Here is a 22,247-nt window from a genome sequence, read left to right as displayed (position 1 = left end):
AATTTTGACGACTCTATCTCCCCCAGGTAAGCCCTTATATCCTCTTCTCCTCCATCTCCTTCTGATTGATACAGTGTCATATAAAACTGCCTAAAAACCTCTCTGATCTGTTCTGCTCCCTTAACATTGACCCCTTGGTTGTTTTTAATCTCCTTAATGTCTGCCATCCCATCTCTTTGTCTAGATCGTACCGCTAATATGTGACCAACTCTCTCACTGAGTTCATACGCCTTCTCTTTATTAGCCATGTACTTCTCCACTGTCCTTTTTGCCAACCCATCCATAACCTCTGCTTTAAGAACGACTAACTTCAATAAAATCTGCTCGATTGGTGAATGCGCGTTTATAGCCGTCATAAGTTCCTCCTCTGCCTCTCTAATTAATTCGTTATCTCTCTCTACTTTTTCCCTCTCCCTTTTCTGTGCAGTAATAGCATAGCTCAGGGTCATTCCTCTTATTCCGGCTTTACAAGCATCCCACACTATCCCTGGTGTTGAGGTACCTCTATTAATTTCCCAAAATTCCTTAATCCATTCAGACATTTTTACCCTATACGTTTGATCCTGGAGAAGCATTCTGTCAAATGTCCATTGTGTCGGCTCCATATTTCTCTTTTGCCCAAGATTTACAGTTAGCACTAGTGGGCTATGATCTGAAATGATCCTAGGTTCTCTTACTATCTTTACCCCATCTACCAAACCTCTTGTAATCAGAAAATAATCCAACCTAACTAAAATCTGGTGGGGAGCTGAAAAAAGGTACTCCCATCTAGATTCGGATGGCAGCATAGCCATGGATCCTCTAGAGAATTATTCCTCGCCATATCCGCTAAGGCCCTATAAGTTCTCTTTTTTCTCCCCGTATATTTCCTGTTAGAATCTAGAAAACTGCTATCTGCATCATGGAAATTCAGATCACCACACAAAATAATAGGTTCTGGCCACTGTGCAAGTTCCGCATCTAAAAATTGGAAAATATCTGGGTCATCACCAGTAGACCCATACACTGAGACAAGCGTGAAAGTTTCTCCCCTAAACGTTAGTTCTGCTATGACCCATCTTCCCCACTGATCCTCCAACTTCCTTTTGACTAGTGTGTCCTGTCTTTTACCCAAGATTACCACCCCTCTTGTCTTTGTATTCTGATTGGTTTTTGCCAAAACCTTGAAGCCAAGTTGATCAAATAGATAGGCCTTAGTACCCTCAATGTGTGTTTCCTGCAGGCACACTAAGTCTGGTTTTAATGATCTTAACAAGGAAGCAGATTTTAACCTCTTATTTAACTCATTAAGCCCACATATATTTATTGAGACTACTCTACAGGTCATTATATTTCATAGATCTTCCTATTTCAGATTTCCGTTTGAACCAACAAGCTTTAATGATTATCTTTGAGATTTCCCCTATATTTTTTCCCCCCTTGAGCTCGCTTGTATACCTTACCCCATGCAGCTTTTGTGTATCTTTTCTATCTCTTACTCCCTCACCTTGTTTGTGCCCAAAGCCAACGTGTTTGTCTCCCCTCCCCACCACCCACCCCTCTCCCCCCCTTACCCCCCACCCCTTAGGAGCCCCCCCCCCTTGCTACAGGCAAATAGGCCAATCCTGGCCTATGTGTAGCCCCCTGTAGTCTGTAGAATCGCTACTCTCTCCCATCCTGGTTTCCTCACTGATAAGCCTTGCTAAATGCCTCTCTTTGACATTATCATCTTACCATCTTACCATCTTACGGGGTCTTTGGTGGAGTTCTCGTGGGAGACCTTGGTGGGGTTCTGGATCTAGTTCTACTCTCCTTACCATTACCGGCTTCCGTGATTTCTGCTAAATATTCTGCTGCTTTTACCTCAGAAGTAAACATTCTGGTATAGCCTTTCCTGATTACTTTCAGTCTTGACGGGAACAATAGATACGCTTCTGCCCCTTGCTTTTGGAAGGTCCCTATCATCTGCCTCAGTTTCCACCTTCGTTCCACAGTAACGTGGCAGAAGTCTGGCCTAGAGAAAAAAGTGTTCCCGTCAGCTATCTTCCTTGAGTCAGGCCTAGCTTTATCTATTATTTCCTGCCTTGCTAAAAAATTGCCTAGAAAAACCAACATTGCTCTTGGGAGCTCCTTCTCTTGCCCTCCTCGACTTTTCTTGAACAGTGGATACCTATGTGCTCTCTGCACTTCGACATCCCAGTGCCATTTCGACTCGGGAAAGGCCTCTTCCAGAATCTTAACCACATAACCTCTGGGGTCCTGCCCCTCTCTTCCTTCCTCCAGCCCCAAAAGTCGCACATTGTTCCTCCTTTGGCGATTCTCAAAGCTTTCTAGTTTCCATTGGAGGTCTTCAACCACCTTTACTTGATCCGTTTTAAAAGATTGCCAGTCTGTCATTTCATCTTCTACCCTGCTTGTCCTTTCCTCAACTTGTGTGACTCTCCCTTCAACCTCTTCCTGTTTTCTGCTTACTTTCCTTAGTGTTGCTTGGAGTTTTTTTGTGTCTCTTTTTGCCCTTCTGCTCTCAGTTCTTGCTTCCTTCTGCATCTGTTTTAAAGTTCCAAACAGCATTTTAAGGGTTACATTTTGTGTATTCTGCCTCCCCTCCTTTTCAGCTCCTTCCTGCTCGTTTTCCTTGTAAGTCTCTGAGGTGGCGGCATAGTCCCATGACAATTTCTTAGTCGTGCTACTCCTTAATCCTCTGCCATTTCTTTTCTTGCCAGTGCCCAATCCTTTTATCTTTTTCGTCGCAAATTCACTAGAACCCTTACTAGTATCCGAATCAGAGGTGTGCTCAGTGCTCTCCTCTTCCTCTGACTCCTCTGGCTCCTGTTCGCTAGCATTTGATGAGACTGATTCCTCATAGACCGAAAAAAACTCAGGAGAGCCTCCCCTCATACTTCTGTCTGTACTTTTAATATTTCTGCCATTGTCATGACTCAGGTGCAGCCCTTGCTCCGTTAAGCTCTGTGTGCTGCCCCAGCTTGATCCTGCACCCTGTATAGGATTACTATACGGCTCTAACTCTACAGCCAGCAGAGCATCTAACATCAGCTTGTTATTTTGATTCTCTAACGGGTTTGAAACATTCTCGTCGAAACTGTTGTTCTTACCAGCCTCCTTGTTCACCTTTCTGATTTCTGCAGCTTCCATGGCTTCTGCGTTATGCTCTGCACGCATTGAGCCGACTTCTGCAGTGCTCGGTGGTTGCCCAGCAACCAAACCGCCTCCAACGCCTGTGTCCTCGCGGTCCACTGATCCTGCTTCCGCGTACCCCTCCAATCCGTCTCCATGGACGCCAACAGCCGACACCGGCAGCGCTGCCCTCTCGGCCAGCGGATCGATTTCCTGAATCTCTATCCGTGGGTTAGCTGAAGATATTCTTGGTGAAAAAGACTCTGGTAGGGTCGCTTGCCGTTTTAGATCCTTTGCATGTGTTGTTTGTGCGCGCTGCAATGTTATCTCCCTCGCCGCTTTAGTTATTCCCGAGCGAGTCTCGGTACTTGCCTCGGATTTCTTTTCTTGTTTTTCAGTCTTCTTTGCCGCTACCTTCTTTGAGGACCGGCTAGGGAGTTCCGCTGCTTTCTTCAGAGAGGTGGTTTTCGGAACTGCCCCCTCTCTCACCGCTGTGGCTGAGGCTTTAGTCGGTCCTGTGTTTGCCGATTTCTCTCTGTCTGCTTTAGCTCTTTGAGACATCTCGTAGGGCGCTTTCACGGAGCTTATCGCACTTCTCCACCAAATCAGCCAGTTTAAAACCTTCTTTGACACTTTCTTCGCTGTGAGAGCCCACAGCCAGCCAGGATTAAATATACCTATCGGAGCACGGTGAACCTGGTTAACCAGACCCCACATCCCTGGATTCAGCAGTATTTCAACATCCTCGGATAGGAGAGAGTGAGAGTGCGACTACTCTCTACAGAGCTACGTCGGCCATCTTGCCTCCCCTCTCGTTAATGGTGTACCATACTAGTCCTATTGCTTATTTTAAAATGCTGCAATGGTTTTTAGTAACTATGCAAATAAACTTAAACTTGAAACTTGAAACTCAATGTCTTATGTAAAAACACACCATGTACATTGACTTACACAAATATGATTTATTGTTAATGTATAATGTGTACGTGTGTTGTAAAGCAATCTGACATTCACAAAAACACCCTGCAATGGGATGAGTAGCATTATAGCGCTATAAAAGTAATAAAAACAAAATAGTGCTATTTAAATTGTTATCTATGTAAATACTGGGACAGGCCAACACACCTGACATTCAAAGGGTGCATGCCTATCTCATATGCAGAGAATGAACAAAGGCAAAAGCATGTCTCCCTTAAGTACCTGTGTAGTGATAAGCTGCGTCCCTTGGTTTGCCTTCCATTGCATGTAGGTTGTGAGGCTCCTGATAGCTCCTAGGTAGGAGATCCTAACAAAATGAGGCTTGATGGCCCCTTAACCTTGGCCATTGTTATGGGTTCAACTGGAATCTGATAAGCCACCGGTGCTACCTGCATGTTGCTGCTCTGAACAAAACGAAAAGATGTATGCGCTTTTGAATGTGTCCCAGTGTCTGGAAATTACACCGGGACAAGTTTAGCATAGTTTTATCTCTTGCCAAGGAAGACGGTGTCCACCCTATGTAAAGAGTGGGTAGACGTTTCTACCCGCATGTTACCAGACTTGTGCCCCGGTCCTCACTGAGGTCACTAGGCATGGCAGCTGTGGCATGGGGGGGCGGTCCACTCTTACCTTCGTTGGTCGCAGGAATCGCCAGTGCCCCCACGCTCTTCTTACCCACAACAGCCGCAGGAATCGCCATCCCCCTCCCCGCTCTTAGATTTAGCCTTCTGCGGACAGCAAACGCACGGGCCGCCATGGCAGCCTAAGGCTTAGCTACACCACTGAGTGGCAGCCAACCTTTGCTACCCATGGCACTGCCTTTAGTTCCCCATGGTAGCAGAAGTGAAGAAGCCCTGTTTGCTTTCTGCAGCTTCCACTCACTGCTTTCCTGTAGCTACTCAGTAGGAAAAACAACACTCAGCTCCTCCTCCTGATACAGGAAATAACATAACTCTTGCAGCCACTTTGCATGGGGGGCAGAGCCCAGGAAATCCTTGCTCGTGTTTAAGGCCTTTGTGCGTCTTTATTGAATGCAGGACCGGATTGGCCGTATCTGGAAGAAAGAGCGCCCACCTGTATCTCGGCATTTGTATTTTGGGACTTGCAGAAGTCTGGCTCCTGCTGAGCAAAGAGTATGCCCCAGAAAGTCTGCCCAGATCTTTCTCCATAGATATGTGGGGCCAGTGCCCAACATGCTCTAGAGGCTATACAGAGGGCCTTGAAAGCACATCTCTGGTGGATTGTAGCCAATGGAGTGTAGGAAGTAGAGATTTGCCTGAGGTCCTAAGGAAGAGATTCAAGGTAACACGGGCGCTGCATTCTGGACAATCTGGAGTCTATTCAGAAGATGTGAAGGTGGCCCTTTGTCGATCATTTTTAATGGTTTATTCTAGTTTTTACCACTACAAGAGAGTTTCAGCAGGTACATGACGATACGCAACAGGGCATCACATACATGGAATCATTGTGGTTGGTCTCAGTACATTCCTACTGGCTGGGAGAGTAAGCAATGGAGTGTCAGAGGTACATAGCAGTATATATGCAGCGGGGGGCATGCAATACACAGTAAGTACAATACTGAATCAAGAACCATTTCATCTGTCTGTGTCAAAGACAATATAATAATCCATTAAAAGTTCTCACTCCACAGGATTCTGCAAGGTATGTTCGTAGTAGTGCCCATATATCTCTTGGCCTCTGTTTAATCTGCAGGAGTAAATCAAGGTTATAAGACATAGCGTTACAATATGTTGGATCGTTAACCCAATCCGCCATTATAAGGGTGGGGCCTCTTTCCCACGGCATAGCTACTTGTCTTTTTGCTAGGAGCAGCACCAATGCTGTGAGTTTAAGATATGAGGTCAAGGCTCGATAGAGGGCGGTAGTGTAATCTAGGTGAGAGTAAATCAGCGCCAAGACAGTAGTTTTCCAGGATGAGATGGGCATATAAGGAAGAATATTCCTAATTGCATGTAACTTTAGAAAACATTTGGAAGCTACTGAGATGATGTGATTAGCAAAAGATGGATCAGAGTTGAGGAGCACCCCCAGATTTACGGTGCAAAGGGTGGGAGAGGGTAAAGGGCCAATAGAAGGGCCTGGCTCTGACTCAACTATCCACGGGGACTGGAGTTGGAATAGTAAATTAAACTATTCCACTATCCAGCGCCCCCCAACGCAAGTCATTGTAACGACTTGCGTTGTAAAACCTGCGTGGTAACGGTACGCATGGTAAAAGCACGCGTTGTACCGTAATACATCCAGAGAAGACCATGCAGAGTGCTGTGATAGCGGTCAGAGACGAAAGTTGTGCTGATGGTTTTTCTACGAACATGGTCACAATACTCTGTGGGGTCGTAAAAGTCAGCCCATCTGACTGATAAGCTGCTCCCAACCCAGGGGGCTAATGAAAAATGCAGAGGGCCCACACTGTGTGGGCTTTCACTGATCTTTTTGTTAATTTGTCTAATTGCCTTCACCGAAGGTGTTCATCCTCTTGGTCTATTTGCTAAGTTAGAGAAGGCAGGTGATAACATCTTTTTTTTTTTTTTGGAGAGTTTTATATAGCACAAACTTGACCCGAATCGGGTATCAGAGCGCTTTACATAGCACCTGTTACATTACATGAGGACACATTCATTTTTGTTAGGCACAGGGAGATTAAGTGATTTGCCCAGAATCACAGGATGTTCAGCGTCATTGCCGAGACTCGAACCCGGTTCCCCAGATTCAAGGTCGACCGGCCTAGCAGTTAGGCCAACTCCTCTCCCCAAGGAACATTAAAATAGAGTTCTCTGCTTTTCTCTTACCTTTGTAACTTTTTCTAGAAAGACTTCTTGTTTCAGCTTCATTTACCATATCTGCTTATTTAACAAGCTGTACTGATGTAACTCCTTGAAGAATAAAAGGCAAAAAATTAACCTTAGATCCAAACAAGAAGAGAGACTTAGGGCCAGATGTACAACAGTATTATGCGGTTGCAAAGGGGATTTCGGCCCTATTTGCAACTGCAAAATAGGTAAGCCCAATTTCCTAAACCTAATTAGCGACTCGCAAAATAGGTTTAGCGATTTGCTATTAAGAAGGGGCGTTCTAAGGGCGTCCCTTCCTAATAGCAACTCCTAAACCAATGTATAAATGTTTTGCGACTGCAATTGCGGTCGTAAAACACTTGCAGCTACCCACCCTTCTTAGAAGTGTGGTAAGGCACTCGCAAACGGGAAGAGGTCGCTAAGGGACCCCTTCCCCTTTGGAAATACATGTGCAATTATTTTTTAGGGGCAGGCAGTGGTCCCACGGACCACTGCCTGCCCTTAGAAAATGAAACCTCAAACTTTAATTTTCCTTTTTTAAATGTATCCCATTTTCCTTTAAGGAAAACGGGCTGCATTTGAAAAAAACCTGCTTTATTTAAAAGCAGTCCCAGACATGGTGGTGTGCTAAGCCCAGAAGGCCATCATCCCGGGGAACCAGCCATTCCCAATAGGGTCGCAAATTGCAACAGCCTCATTAATATGCATGAGGCATGCAATTTGCGACCCCATTGGGAATCGCAAACAGTGTCTCAGACACTATTGTACATAGCATTTTGAGACTCGCAAATTGTGAGTCGCAAAATACTATGGTTGTACATCTGGCCCTTAGTTAGTGGTCTAGAGGTAGAATTGTACAAGGTGAAACCAGGAAACTTGCGATTGATAGCGTATTTCCCGCTTGATCGAATTGTGTGATCCTTGGCAATTACCTCATTCACTTGCCTCCTTTAGCTCTGTCATCATATTTGTGAGCACCTTGAAATACATCGGTTGAGGAAGTGCACTTTAAAAAAAACTTCCTTATATATGTTTTACTAGACTATAAATGTTGCTCCCTATAAATTAGTAACATAGGCCAACTAGAGGGTACACATGACAACTGACTTGCCTTTTGGTTCATTAACAGCATTGTCTTCAGCACGGTGGGGGAAGGGGTATGACATTTTCCTAGTTACTTTTTAGAAACTCTCACTTTTAATAAATGCTAGCCAATGCTGTGATACAATACAATGCAATGCAGCACTTCTACATATCACAGACGAACACTTTTTTTCAGTTTTGAAATGCTTATCTTATTAATACCTGGCATTTTACCTTCCCATCCCTCCAATTGTAAAGCGCTGTGATATCCCTCGGGATCATGTTCGCTCTATATAAAACTTTAGAAATAAATAAATACATTTATTGAACGAATTGCATGCCAAATATGCTGATGGCTCGACTCGTGTTCCGGCTCTTAGAGCCCTGCCAGGCCCTGGTTCAGCTCTCCCAATTAGTTTGCTGTATATCCACCTCTAGTCTGGGAAGGGCTCAGTTTCAGGGATATCATCAAATTCTTCAGGGTGCACCATTGTCTTGTTTTACCCACTGACACAAATCTGTAACCTCCAGCGAAAAGGGTAGGCACATTGATTCTAGGCTAAAACTGTGTTTTGTTATATGGGAGAGTGTCTCCTCTGTTCTATGCCTTTATTTTTGATGCCTTGTCTTAATAAAAAAAAATATAAAAAAACTGTGTTTTGTTGTTGGTTGTTAGCGCGACCTAAAGCCACCTGCAGCTCAGAAGGAGGCCGAGTTCATAAAGTGCTTTGAACAAGCGGTGTTCACATATGCAATGACCAACCAGCACTCCTTCAGACAGAAACTCAAAACTCCTCTTTTCCAGTCATCCATTCACTCAGTCCTACAAGTCACAAAGCAGCTTTCTTAGCTGGAACCAATCAGGTTATTGAGAGCAGTGGGCTAGGAGACCCACCCCAAGCATAACGATTTTGATCTCTTGTGGAAATTCAGGTGCCGATTGCGAGTGGCAAGGATGGGGAGCTTTATTTACTGAACCCAGTAAATTCCAAAACCCATGGGGGCGGAGCTTACAAAGTGCAGTGAATACTACCTATTATATGCAGATTTTGTACTTTCTAGAACAAAATTAGCATATACCGGTATTCAGCAGGCCATTTACGCTCAACAAATAGCAGAAGGTTTGACCTGACATTTACCCTGGGAAAACTGTGTGGGTGTGATTTTGGCATTCCCTATGTGGCAAAGAATGCATGACTTGGAATTCTGAAAAAAGAGTTACCGGACATATTAGAATTTACACATAAATTAAGTTTTGTTATACACATTTGTAGAGTGCACTGTCACCCAGAAGGGCCTCCTGGTACCCAGCAGGTATCAGTCTAGGCCCACCTAGGGCCTAGTGGGACTATGCGAAAAGCCAGATCTTCAGCTTTTTTTGGAATTCAAGAAGTGAGGAGGAGGCTCTTATGTGTGGTGGCAGGTCGTTCCATGCTTTAAGAGTAATGTAGGAGAAGGTTTTACCGCCAGATCAGATTTTCTGTATGTGTGGGATTTGTGCAGGTTGGAGTCTGGATGTGCGGAGGTGTCTGGAAGGTTTGTGAAAGCAGAAGCGATTATTGAGAAGGCCAGTGTTATGTAGTGCCCTGAAAGTGTGGGGGAGGAGTTTTAATTGTGATCGTTTGTGTATGGGGAGCCAGTGGTGCTCCTTCAGTGGTGGTGGTGGTGGTGGTGTGATGTAAGTGTGGCGTGGGAGGTTGAGAGTGATTCTGGACGCCGATTTCTGCAGTCTTCTGGTGAGTTTTTGTTGATCCCGTCCTAAAAGGTTTTCCAATTGTCCATATTGCTTTGTGACCAGGGCATGCATGATGCTTTTCTAGATGCTAATTGGGAGCCATTTGAAAATTTTCCTCAGCATCTTCAGGGAATAGAAGCATGCGGCAGTGACAGCATTGACTTAGGCGGTCATGCTTTCAATGATGTTTCCGAGGTTTTTGGAGTAGGTGGTGGGTGTCAGTCCTAGCTCTGTTGGCTAGCAGGTGGTGTCCTGTTGGGAAATGCTCCTCCAGAAGATCATGATTTTGATCTTGTCGGTGTTCAGCTTTATGGTTTAAATGTCTTTATTACATTTTAACATATAGGAAGAGAAAAACAGCATGTTCGAGAATGCGTATCGTGACTCAACTACACAGTGGGGTCCTGCTCAGAAAAATATAGTTGTTCAACCTTAGACAATTGGTCTTCATCCAGTGGGTGATTTCAGTCATGCAGGCACTGAACTTGATGCAAGTACTGGGCGTTTTTTTTGTGATGGAGAGAGTGAGGTGCATGCCATTGGTGTAGGAGAGAACGTTTATATCATGAGAGCAGATGATGCTGACTAGATTGATCATGTATGCTTTGAACTTTCATAGTGCTATGCAAATAAATGACGCTGAATAATCATACATCCGCCCCCAGTCAAGAGATCTGGGTTAAATCCAACGCTCTTTTGCTCACCATGCCACCCCAGTTTAGACCCAGCCATATGAAAATCAGTCTTGACCCTGTGCCTCATGGGAACGGTCCAGACCGAACTCCCAAGCCAGGTCCTCCCTGGACCGGAAACAAGCATCCTGGGACCGGTTTCTGGGTATTACCCTTCATCAGCCAGGCTAGCTTGAATCCAGTGGCACAGTGAGCAAGGGACCCATGACCGGGCAAACCCATCCCACACTGGGTGAAATGTGCTACGCAAACAAATGATGGACAGAATGCTGTATATAAATCATACAGTCATCCCCAGTCAAGAGATCTGGGTTAAATCCATCCTTATTTTCCTCACCATTCCACCCCAGTTTATACCCAGCCATATACAAATCAGTCTTGACCCTGTGCCTCATGGGAACAGTCCAGACTGAACTGCCAAACCCGGTCCTCCCTGGACCAGAAACAAGCATCCTGGGACCGGTTTCTGGGTTTTACCCTTAACCACTTGGAAGCTCATCATATTCTGCTGCTGCGCTGGGATTTACAAAAACCCATTATTCATGACGAGCTGGGCTCGTCATGAGCGTGCTGGGAGGCTACTGCATGACGAGCCCAGCTCGTCATGAGCGTCGAAGGGGTTAATCAACCAGGCTAGCTTGAATCCAGTGGCACAGTGAACAAGGGACCACGTCTGGGCATACCCATCCTACTTAGGGTGAAAAGTGCTACACAAACAAATGATGGACGGACCTTCACAGAGCATAGATATACATAGCATTTCTACCTTATGTTATGGTACTTAGTGAGAGTATGGTGTATTACACTGAACCTAAGGAGGGGCCCTAAGAGAGAGGGGTCCTGCACAGTTTACCACGTTGCCCTTGAATTAAAACATTTTGTGTGCTTGTGCAACTTGGAGTTGACCAAAAAGTGCACTCACTCTTGTGACTGTATGGTTTTACCCTATCCTAATGGCCCATGCGAATCTGTGGTATAGCAGAGTGACACATCTGGCTCTCACTTGGCTCCAGTCCTTTCTAAAGGACCGATCTTTTCTGGTCTTTGAGGGTACCTCCACTTCAAACCAATGGCCTATTAGCTGTGGGGTCCCCCAAGGGTCTTCCCTGAGCCCCAAGCTTTTTAACACCTATATGGCGCCTTTGGCAGAGATAGTACTTCCATTCGGCATAAAAATCATTACCTACGCAGATGATACCCAATTGGTTGTGGCATTAAACCACCCTGAGGGTTCATCTTGCACTCTGGGCACTTGCCTAGAGGTGGTAGCCGAATGGATGGAACTATCTCACCTCAAGCTAAACGGGGATAAGACCGAATTAATGTTTTTGGCCAAATCTCCATCACCCTCCTCGGCATTCTCTTGGCCAACCTGTTTCGGCACTATGCCTGCTCCAAAGCACCAGATTTAGATCTTAGGCATGTGGCTTGACAGCTCCCTCTGTTTCAATTGTAGTGTAGTTCCTATATTCCCAATAGGCTCTGCGCATTGGAATAACATAAACGATAGTTTAGACGTAGGACTGAGGTCGACTAGGTCTCTATTGAATATGTTAGACTTAATTATGAATGCCAGCTAGCTCAGAGGTCACTAGAAACTTTCTAGAGTAAACAGGGATGAGTTAACTTCCCTGAATATACAAGAAGGGATTAGCTTCTGACAACCGCATTAACATGACAACTTTGCTCCCTCCAGAATAAGGAGTATATCTCCAGAGTCGTGTGAAAACAATAGACCGCTATTTCACTCAGTCAATCGTGCATGCTTAGTTTCACCAGAGTGCAGAGAAATAGAGAGACGGGCGTTTTCAATAAAAGTTGTTATTTATTGAGCAGTCCTCTTTCTCGTGCAAGAGAAGTGAATTGCCACAATTGCAATACTTGTTATAAAGTAAAGTGCGTACAGTAAAAGGAGTATTATGAAATAATACTGTAAAAGCATTTATATGGTTCCTGAGCCATATGATACTTAAAATGGATAAAATATATACATACATAAAATCATTGACTAAACGTACTCAACTGCTGCTTCTAAGATACACCTACCCCGGTGTACCTAACCTAAGCCTAGTAGGTGGGAAGGAGTAAGTGAGCTGCAGTTTAAGTTAAGTTAGTTTTTGCCAAGAATCTGAATCAAGAATTCTCTAAGGATTTAATCAGCTCCGTACCTTGGTTATAGAATGAAAGAGGTCTTGTATCTCTTTCTCAGGACTCGATTTCCCAGCAACCCGCAAGGGTGACTGGAAACACTGGAGCTGGATTTCTCAGCAGGAGAAAAGACAGCGTCTCTCTCAGTGCGTCAATGGGAGGGTCGGCTTCCTTCAGCTCTCGCATCAGCTGGGCTTCGGGCAAGTAGATAGCCGCTCTGCTCCAAACCACTGTGTGTTTGCTTAAGGCAACGTTGGTATATTTATACCTGGAAGGTGCCGAGTTTGACGTAAGGTTGGACATAAGACGTCACTAAGAACTTACAGTTCTTTCTGGACTCCAGGAGTTCTTGTTCAAATCAAAACAAAAGCAGGGGGATTTCCCGGGCTGCTGGAGGCTTGGTTTGTTTAAAGAACGCGTTGTGCTTTCTAGGAGTGTATGGGAGTAGCCTTGACGTATTTGGACTGCATTGGTGTTGACTAAATATGGATATGATTCTTATGCCTTTATAAGGATATGTTTTGTTATAACCACATAAGGACATGAATCGGGAATATTTAAATAGGGTCCTAGATACGTTTACAACACAGTCATTAAGCCACCAAGCTCTCAGCTACATGTTTTGGCCTGATGAGGATGTTGAGGAAGATCCTTCCCCTATTCCCCTTTCAGGCACGTAGGAATATGGTGCAAGCCCTTATCCTGTCCCGCCTAGATTATGGGAACGCTCCGTATCTGGGCGCCCCTCAGGCCACTATCCAAAAACTTCAAGTGATCCAGAATTGTGCGGCTCGCTTACTCCTCCAGATTCCTCGGAGACAATCAGGGAGACCCGCTCTGAGGAAACTTCACTGGCTTCCAATCCAGTCCAGAATACGATTTAAGGCCATGTGCCTGGCCCACAGAGCCAATTGGAAAACTGGACCTGCCATTATCCATCCACTGGTTACTCCTTACCAACCTTCTAGGAGTCTTCGTTCCAGCTCCGCCTTCCTTGCTACCACAAGGATAGTACGAAGATCCAGATGGGGTGGACGTTCCTTCTCCCTGAATGCTTCTAACTTCTGGAATTCCCTCCCCCCTACTCTTTGTAGGGAATCTAACCTACAGACCTTCAGTAAACTTCTTAAAACTCATCTCTTTAGTACCACTCACTAACCTGCTCTGCTTCCTGTTTGTCCGGTCCTAAGCGTTACGAGGCCTCAGGGTAGAAAAGCGCTATAGAAATTTAATTTAATTATTAATAATTAAAATTCAGTAGCCCCTCAGCCCATGCAAATCACGTCGCTAGGGATACTAACATGTCTAGTCAAAACTTCCATGTGACGATAGTCCCAATTTTTACCCCACCTACTTACTTAAGTGCAAAATCACTATGACCACCAGGTGCAAAATCAATTTCCAGCAGTGTGTTTTCACACCTGATTTAAGAGCCGGGTCTAAATAACCCTGCAAGTTTGTTTAGTCAGGAACTGCGATATATGATATACCATAGATTGATAAATGGGAGTCATGTAGGCCTCAGTCCTAGTGCTAAAACAGATGCAAACTGTGGGATTTGGTTTATGAAAAACAAAAAGAGAAAGCCGACCAGGATTAAAAAGTATGACATCCACTCGGCATTCATCCTACATTGCATCTATTGCATCTGCAGAAGCACTGTCAGTACAGAGATCTCTGCAGGGCATTCAACGATCTCTAAATATGGTGGGCAGTCCTCTGCTAGCGACCTTGGCCTCAGCTGACCTGGTGAGCCGCCCGCCAGGGTCTAAATTACCCTTTCACTCTCCAGCTTTATCCAACCTCTGACCTTCATTATATGTCATCGCCTTGAGCAATCTTCAAATGTATGCAGTTACAGAACGTTGACAAACTTCCCGTGTGGGCAAGAAATGAATGACAGGCCTCTGGCTTCAAAATGGCAGAATAAGCTCGTTTCCAACCAACCCAGCACAACTCCCCTAAATCACCGTCCAAGTCCAATCCACTACAGTGCACATTAGCTTCCCTCTTCCTTGCACAGCCATTTATACTTCTGGACATGAACTTATGTTTCAGGGAGGAAGAACACAAACGTCTGTGCTTGGTGAAAGCTATTGCTTCCTGTAATACACTGCTCTTCATTGTCGCTTTGAACAGTAACAAGGTTGCAAACATATGGCAATGTCGGTCTTCGGTGTTTTCTCTATCTTAATCGGTTCTCGCCTCTGATGCAGTAATTCCTTCAAGTGGCAACAAATCCGAGACTAGCATTGCTCATCTTTTAAATACTTAACCACAGCATCTTGGCCATTACACCTACTTTCCTCCTATCCAAAGTTGTTGCCTCCGTTCACTACAGCCCAGCTCCTATTACCTAAAATCAAGGGTGTGTGCTTGTAAAGGGAGAGGCGTAATAACAGGGAGCCAAATGCCTGTAGGCAGGTGAGTCGGTGGAAGCCTCTGAAACTCTAAAGTCGAGCTCTGTAAGGACATTGGGTGGAGCAGGCCAAATGATCAGAGAATTCCTTCGCTCACATTCTTATCGTGGTCAGTGATTGGCTGCCCACCTTGCGCTTGAGCGGGACCTTCCTCAATCATAGCGGTTGTTGGTTGGGGGGGTGCTGGATTACGGGACCACCTGTCCCAAATCTTAGCAGTAGGTGATCGGTGGAGAGGGAGTCTTACGTGCGGTTTTATAAGGGTGGGGGTAAACGGTTCCAGCTGGACGTGCGGCGGGAGGCAACATTTCTCTTTTGTTGTGGAACAGATTCCAAGGGGTGTCACTGAGGGGCCACTATACCTTGCTACAGATTCAGCCAGTTATCTCTATTTTTAGTGTGCCCAATAATAATAATAACTTTCTTCATCTATTTATTAGATCCTATCGCATTGAGGGGTGAACGATCTTAAGATGTAAATGTTGGCTACCTAACAAGGACCACGAATTAATAACCAACCTATAAATTAGTAATCAGGTTCAAATAGATTACTCTCAAGACCATACTGTAAATATACAGAATGCCGACAGAAAGTCCAAGTCTCCTAAAGAAATTGAAACAAGCCAGGAAAAGACATACTAGGAGCAAGGCTACAGCTATGCAAAATAATAGTAATAGAACCTAATGTTCTGTAAACAATGTATGACTATCTTTGCTATTCATTAAAAAAGCATTTTCTAAGACAGAACAGTTAAGAAACTCAAGAGACTCAGACATTTAGAGATTTCAATCAATGTTTATACATTTGGGTACATTTCATCAATTCATCAGTCATTAGAAAAATTAGTTGATGAATACAACATTAATCACTTACAGGTATAGTGTAAACCTAAATATTAATACAGCAATTAAAGGTAAAGTTCTCAAATTCCATAGTCATAGATAGGTCTATCAAAAGTCCCTAAATCAGCAAGTTCAAAAAGTGGAATCTGGAAAAAGGGGCATTTAGCATATTGTTCGGCCAGGCATCCGAAGGTAGTCCGCAAGGCAGAGGATTCACAGCTTTTCAGGGGCAGAAAGAGTCTATCATTTCTCAGCAGTCTTGAGCAAGTCAGCCAGCATGCCAACCAGCTCAAAATCAGCAATGGGCAAAGCTGGGTCAGAGAGCCAGATCAGGAAAGAGGCAATGGCACTAGGGGCATGGCATATGGGGCAAGGCAAGGAGATGCTCTAAAGAATGCCATGCAACTCTCTTCAGTGCAGTTCTATAATATAGTTTAGCAGTCCGGATGTAACACCCCCTGTGTCACACCATTGTCAATGTCGCATGATGTAAACTTCCGCTGACAAAGTCTTTGAAAAGAAACATTTCAACATTCTCCCATATAGATCATTGGAATCAAGTGTCCGTTCTGGTCTCACAGGGTAGCTTACAAAAGAGCACTCATTTCTGAACGTTTCTGGACAAGTAGTAGCAACACGTTAATCCTCAAATAAGTAGCACAAAGTTGGATACCAGTTGAATCAGCTTCCTCTGATTTCTCGCAGAAAAGTAACAGAAAGTTACATGAACAAGTCTGCATAGAAATTCCGTTGTATGGGTGTCATTAGAAAGAACAGGCCTAGAATTAATGTCAAGTAAAATGCCCTTAAAGAATTATGGTACAAGTAAAGAACTCATTTACAGTTATTTGAGCAGGTGTAACTTAAATTGTATATTATTATGAGCAGTTAATATCAGGAACTGTTTCATGTCAATGTTCAATGATAGGCATGGCTCATTCCTATATTTTTGAGACTATCTGTGCGTGTAAACTATATCCATACATTAATAAGGCAATCTCGGTTTAGGAAATCCAAGATACTCTTTATCTAGAGAATAATTCTACAAAGTTTCAACTTCCTAACTATTACGGTGATAATTTTGCACCACATTTTTTTTACTCAATGGTGCTGTACAATGAGATTACTAAAACAGTTTCAAGACATTATCACGGTTATATCCATCATATGGATGTAGCATCTGACTTTGTTTAGTGCCAATAAACTGAACACATATTGCAAATATACTTTCACAGATTAATTTTCATCAAAGGTTATTTCATACGCATTTCAATGATAACTCTCATATTCATGTTTCATATTAATTATTTCATAGCTAAGAATAACTATATGAACTAATATGTTAGACCAGTTGGACACATAGTATATGATTTCCACTAAATCTACAACTTAAGGTTTTACGGTGCTTGTGCTTCAATTTCTCATAATCATTTCCATTTCTAGAACCGTGTGCAAGTGTGCACGTTCAGATGTCCATTGTCATTTTCATAGTATTTAAATGTCGTGTAAAGGATGAACAGTTTTCCCACTTCATCACTATGCTACAGTGAGCCACAATGGGCATGTAGGGGACCCTAAGTAGAGTGAGTCAAACTATTTATTTCCTCATTTTTAGCTTTTCTCAGTTTTGGAGGAGTGTGTGTGGGGACATAGGCTCAAGAACACGTTTTTGGGGCACTTGGCTCTTGAGTCACAACCAAAATCCTTAACAATACTGTATCAATTTTTCAGTAAATAAGCTCTTGTAGAAGAAGCCAAAAGTATGAATGCAAGCACGTCAGAGTCAGGGCACTAGGCAGAGGTTTTCTAGTGCACTGTTTTGCACCCACAGACATGCTTTAAACAGTTCATTGCAGTAACCATGAGGTGAATAGCGAGACTGGCATGGTCATAGTTATTTTGGCAAGATTGAATGTAATGGACGACGGGCAAAGTTCACATTTTACGCATCCTTGATGCCTTCACTTATATACTAAAACATGCCCCATGATTCCTCGATCAGCTATTGAGTGCGTTGGGTCAGTGACAGGTCAGCTATTCGGACAAGTCGGACAATTTCTCTAGCTAAACCTAAGCTAGTTATACTATTTTTCAGGTCAGTGTACCACCCCTTCAATGTTGCAAGTGTAAGGATCCCCAATTTTGATTGGACAAGAGAGGAGGAAAGGTCGACACACCACCTAAATTTCTGTTACTTCAGCAATGAATATTAATTTTTACGTTCCCTCCCATCATTTTTAGGTTCACATTACATCTGCATTTCACTTCACAATGGTCGCTTTATTAATAAATACATTGTAATTCAACAGGTACATTCTGGCTTCTTCGACTGAGGGGAGAGGTCAGCTTCCCAGGCGCATCTTGGCTGTCTCTTGCCTTGGCTTGGTTTCAATGTCAGATGACTTCAGCCCTCCTCTGGTAGAGTGCTGTGTGCAAAAGGATTTTCAAAATGGAGTATTCCCGTCCCTCCGGCCCACAGATTATGATACGTGAAAAGTAAAAGGAAACAATTTTAGAATACAGAATAAATGATTTCACTGTATACCATGAACTTCTACTCTATACCCATTACTTTATAATAAACTATAGCGTTAAGGCTAAGCAGAACGAACAGCTTAGCAAAAGCAGGAATGCAAGCTTCTTGCATGTGAGAACACAAAGCAGCCATTTTAGCTCTAATGCGCAGATGCAAACAGATTCCCCCCAGAACTGCGAGTACATCACGTCACATGAGTATGACCGACGCATGCGCAGTAGAAATTCCCGCGTAGCAGCAGCCATTTTAGGTTGCAAGCGTATTAGGATTAGTAAACACATAAGCAAGCTTCACTCAGACACCCCAAAAGTGTCGGAAAAGGGCAAATTAATAAGACAAACATATTGATTAGTAAATTAACATAATTTGAGGTTCATAAGTTCAAGCAAGTCGCTTTACGTGCGAATCCTTGCTCCATCAATCCCCTCTTTGATGATATTTTATATCATCACAATTTAATGGAACCAGATGCCAACTTCTCACATATCACCCAGTTCAATCTCTTCAAACTTTCTATTTTGTCTTTTCTCATTAACTTTATTGGGATGAAAATTTTTCATTCTTTTGTAAATCTGATTATTCAATTCTTCTAATTCGAGCTCTTTGACATTTCTTTTTACTCCTCGCTTATTCACAGAATATTTATTTTTGTGTTTTCGGCATTTGCATCAAATTATTATTATGAACACTAATAGACTTATTCCCGCTATTGGCATCAGTATTTTACTCACAAGACTCTTACCTAAATTAGAAAACCAACTACCTACAGCGGAGAGACCATCAGTAAGTCTCTTCCAGGCACTATCAACCTCCAGTGGTTTAAGCTCTTTTTCCAAATTTGTAATGTTTCTTACATACCCTTTAATTTCCACACTTTAGTCAGGTATGTAAGTGCAACAATGTTGCGCTTTCAACATTCTGCAGACTCCGCCCTCTTTTGCCAATAACGTGTCAAGAGCAAGTCGATTTTGTAAAACCATAGATTTGATCACAACCAATTTAGTATTGACCATCAGGAAACCTCCAGCAGTGTCAGTTGATAACCGATCCACTACTGTTGACAATTTGCAAATTCTGTGTGTATTCAGAGCCACTCCCACTGTAGGTATCTTTTTTGTTATTTTTTTTGTTATTTTTTTATTTTAATTTTTTTTATTTTTGGGGATTTAAAGTGCATCACAGAAATAGAAACATTATTGAGTTAATCCGGACATAAAGAAAAAGCGTCAATTGAAAATTAATCAACAGACTCAGTACATAAATACATTCCATAGGTAATACAAGAAAATGCATAAAAACAGACATATCCAATTATACAGGACCTAGTTCATCTTATTCACACTTCATGATAACAATACCTTTAAAAACTGGGGGATAAAACTAATAAAATGAAATGCTAGGTTACGTCTCAAGCAATTACAACTTAGCCTGCCTCCAATTCGTGACCGGGGCCCAAATCCTTCTTCCAAGCTCCCGCTTCTTCACCCCCTTTTGTTCGTACAGGCAGGACTCGAAATTATGAATTCCAAGATACCTAGAGAGCCACATTTGAAAGGACGGGGCCACAACATCCTTCCAACCTGCTGAAATTAAAATCCTAGGCACGGCCACGGATATAAAAACCAAGGCTTCTTCCTCTTTCACCATTTTTTTTTTTTTGTATTTCTTTTTATTGAAACTTTTAACAACATAAACAAGAAAAAATAATCAAGGCAGTACAATCAATCGAATGGCGAAGCGTCCTGCGGGGAGGAAAGCATAAGATCATAATACAATCATTGACATTGCAGGATGGGAGGATTGAGGGATGCAGCAAGTCCGGAGACAATCTGAGCAACATAATAGCAGGAATGTCGGGTCAAGGGGAGGGAGGATCCGCCACCAAGTGTGTGAAGGGAGGTGTACATATTTCTCCCCGGTAGGAGTTCCATTTACCCCAAATCTTACCCCACTTGCGAGGCCTGCCACGTGCCACATACACCGTCTTCTCCCTGAACATGCACCAGTCCATATTCTCCGTCCATGCCAGAACTGTGGGTGGCCTCTGAGAGCCCCACAACTGGGCGATATCCCTCTTAGCGATCATATTGCCAAGGGTCACCCACTGAGTCTGTGCCAAATCATAATCATTTGGTTCCCAAACATTCAACAAACATCGTCTAGCTTCAGGCAACAACGCAACACCCGTGACCTCTTCCATTACTGCATGCACTTGATTCCAGAAACGAACAACCACCGGGCATTCCCAAAGTATGTGGAGAAAGGTGCCCGGGAGGCCGCAACCACGCCTGCACAGCCCATCCGAAGCATAACCCATGCTGACCAAGCGTGGACCGGTAACATAGATCCTGTGGAGAATCTTAAGCTGGAAAAACCGGAGGCGGGCCGGAATTGCAACCTCTTTAGGCGAGGATATGGCCAACTGCCAGTCTTCGTCATCTAACTCCAAACCATTGCCGGTCCAAGCTTCCCTGAGGCGCTGTAGAAGGTCAGTCCTATCGTTTATCAACTTTTTGTAAATAAGCAAAATCGTACTGTCGGGAACGTGCCCATCCAGCACCCGATCTTCAAGCGGCGACGCCGCCGGAACAGTAGTACCCGGAGGGAAAACCGCCATCAGCGCGTGTCGGATCTGAGCATATCTAAAAAACTCCTTGTCACTCAAGTCATACTCCAATCTCAACTCCTCGAAGGTTTTGACCCTATCCTTAGTCCATACATCATTCACCCTGCATATACCAATCACGTCCCACCTATCAAAACCTTTCGTCTCCCATAGGGAGCCCAGCCTCTCGGAAGCATAAAGAGGGGTAGCGCGTGTAAGTCTATTCTTCCATCCCATGGCATCATTCGCACGATGCCATACTTGCACCGCTATCTTGGTAGGGCCAGTGAGCATCCTCCCTGCGGATTTCGTATAAAGCGCCCTGTTGTAATCACCACCAGACAGCAACCATCTGTCCATTTCGAACGCGGGGTTCGACGCGGGATCGTACGTGCCGTGGTTAATCGCCCCCAGTTGGGAGGCTCAGTAGTAGCGCTTAATATCCGGGAGAGCGATTCCACCGTCATACCAAGGAAGTGTTAACTTGGCAAGGGCTATGCGGGACCGCCCACCCCATATCAGTTGTCTCTGCAAGGTTTCAACCTCCCGAAAGTAGCTGGCCGGGATGGTATCGCAAGTATTCTGTAGGGCATATAAAAATCGGGGCAGTGACATCATCTTGAATAGAGCCGCTCGTCCGAGCGGGGACAACGGAAGTCTACGCCATGCCTCAACATCGGACCGTAAGCGCTGAAGCGGGCGTAGCAGGTTACGTTCATAGCGACTCAGAAAATAAAGTAAGGAGGGTCACAAGGGGAATATTTAACGACCACGACACCTCTAGCCCCTGCAAATACTAGAAAAAACACGAAAAAGTGCCTGGTCCACAAAGCTACTTGTGTGTCGTGTCAAAACTAGACCCGAGAGTCCATCAAAACACATGTATGAAATGACACTGGGCTGAAAAATTCCATCAGCCCACCCAATGGCGGAATGTCATCATGTGGAATGCAAGTCATAAATCCAGATCTTGCCCTACGCACCTGTTCATGATGCGGAGATGGATTTTGAAACTGTTTTGTTAGGCCACAGTGTTTTTCAAATGGTACTGATGGAGTGCAGTGCTAGTGAAGAAACTAAAGTGAAAATGAAGTGAGGATAAAATTGGCTCAAAGGACAAAAAATGAGTTTAATAAGTATTGTCCTAAGGTCAAAAGTAAAACGACGCCAAATAGTTTAAAATAATAACTATCTTGTGGCGCAGTGCAGTGGGGTCGACATGTTTCAGCTCAAAACGGACCAAGTGTCCAAGCTTTCTTCAGGACCAGATAGAAATAGCA

The sequence above is a fragment of the Lissotriton helveticus genome, chromosome 8 (genome assembly GCF_964261635.1).
Source record: "Lissotriton helveticus chromosome 8, aLisHel1.1, whole genome shotgun sequence".
NCBI lineage: Eukaryota > Metazoa > Chordata > Amphibia > Caudata > Salamandridae > Lissotriton > Lissotriton helveticus.
This window is presented reverse-complemented; position numbering follows the sequence as displayed.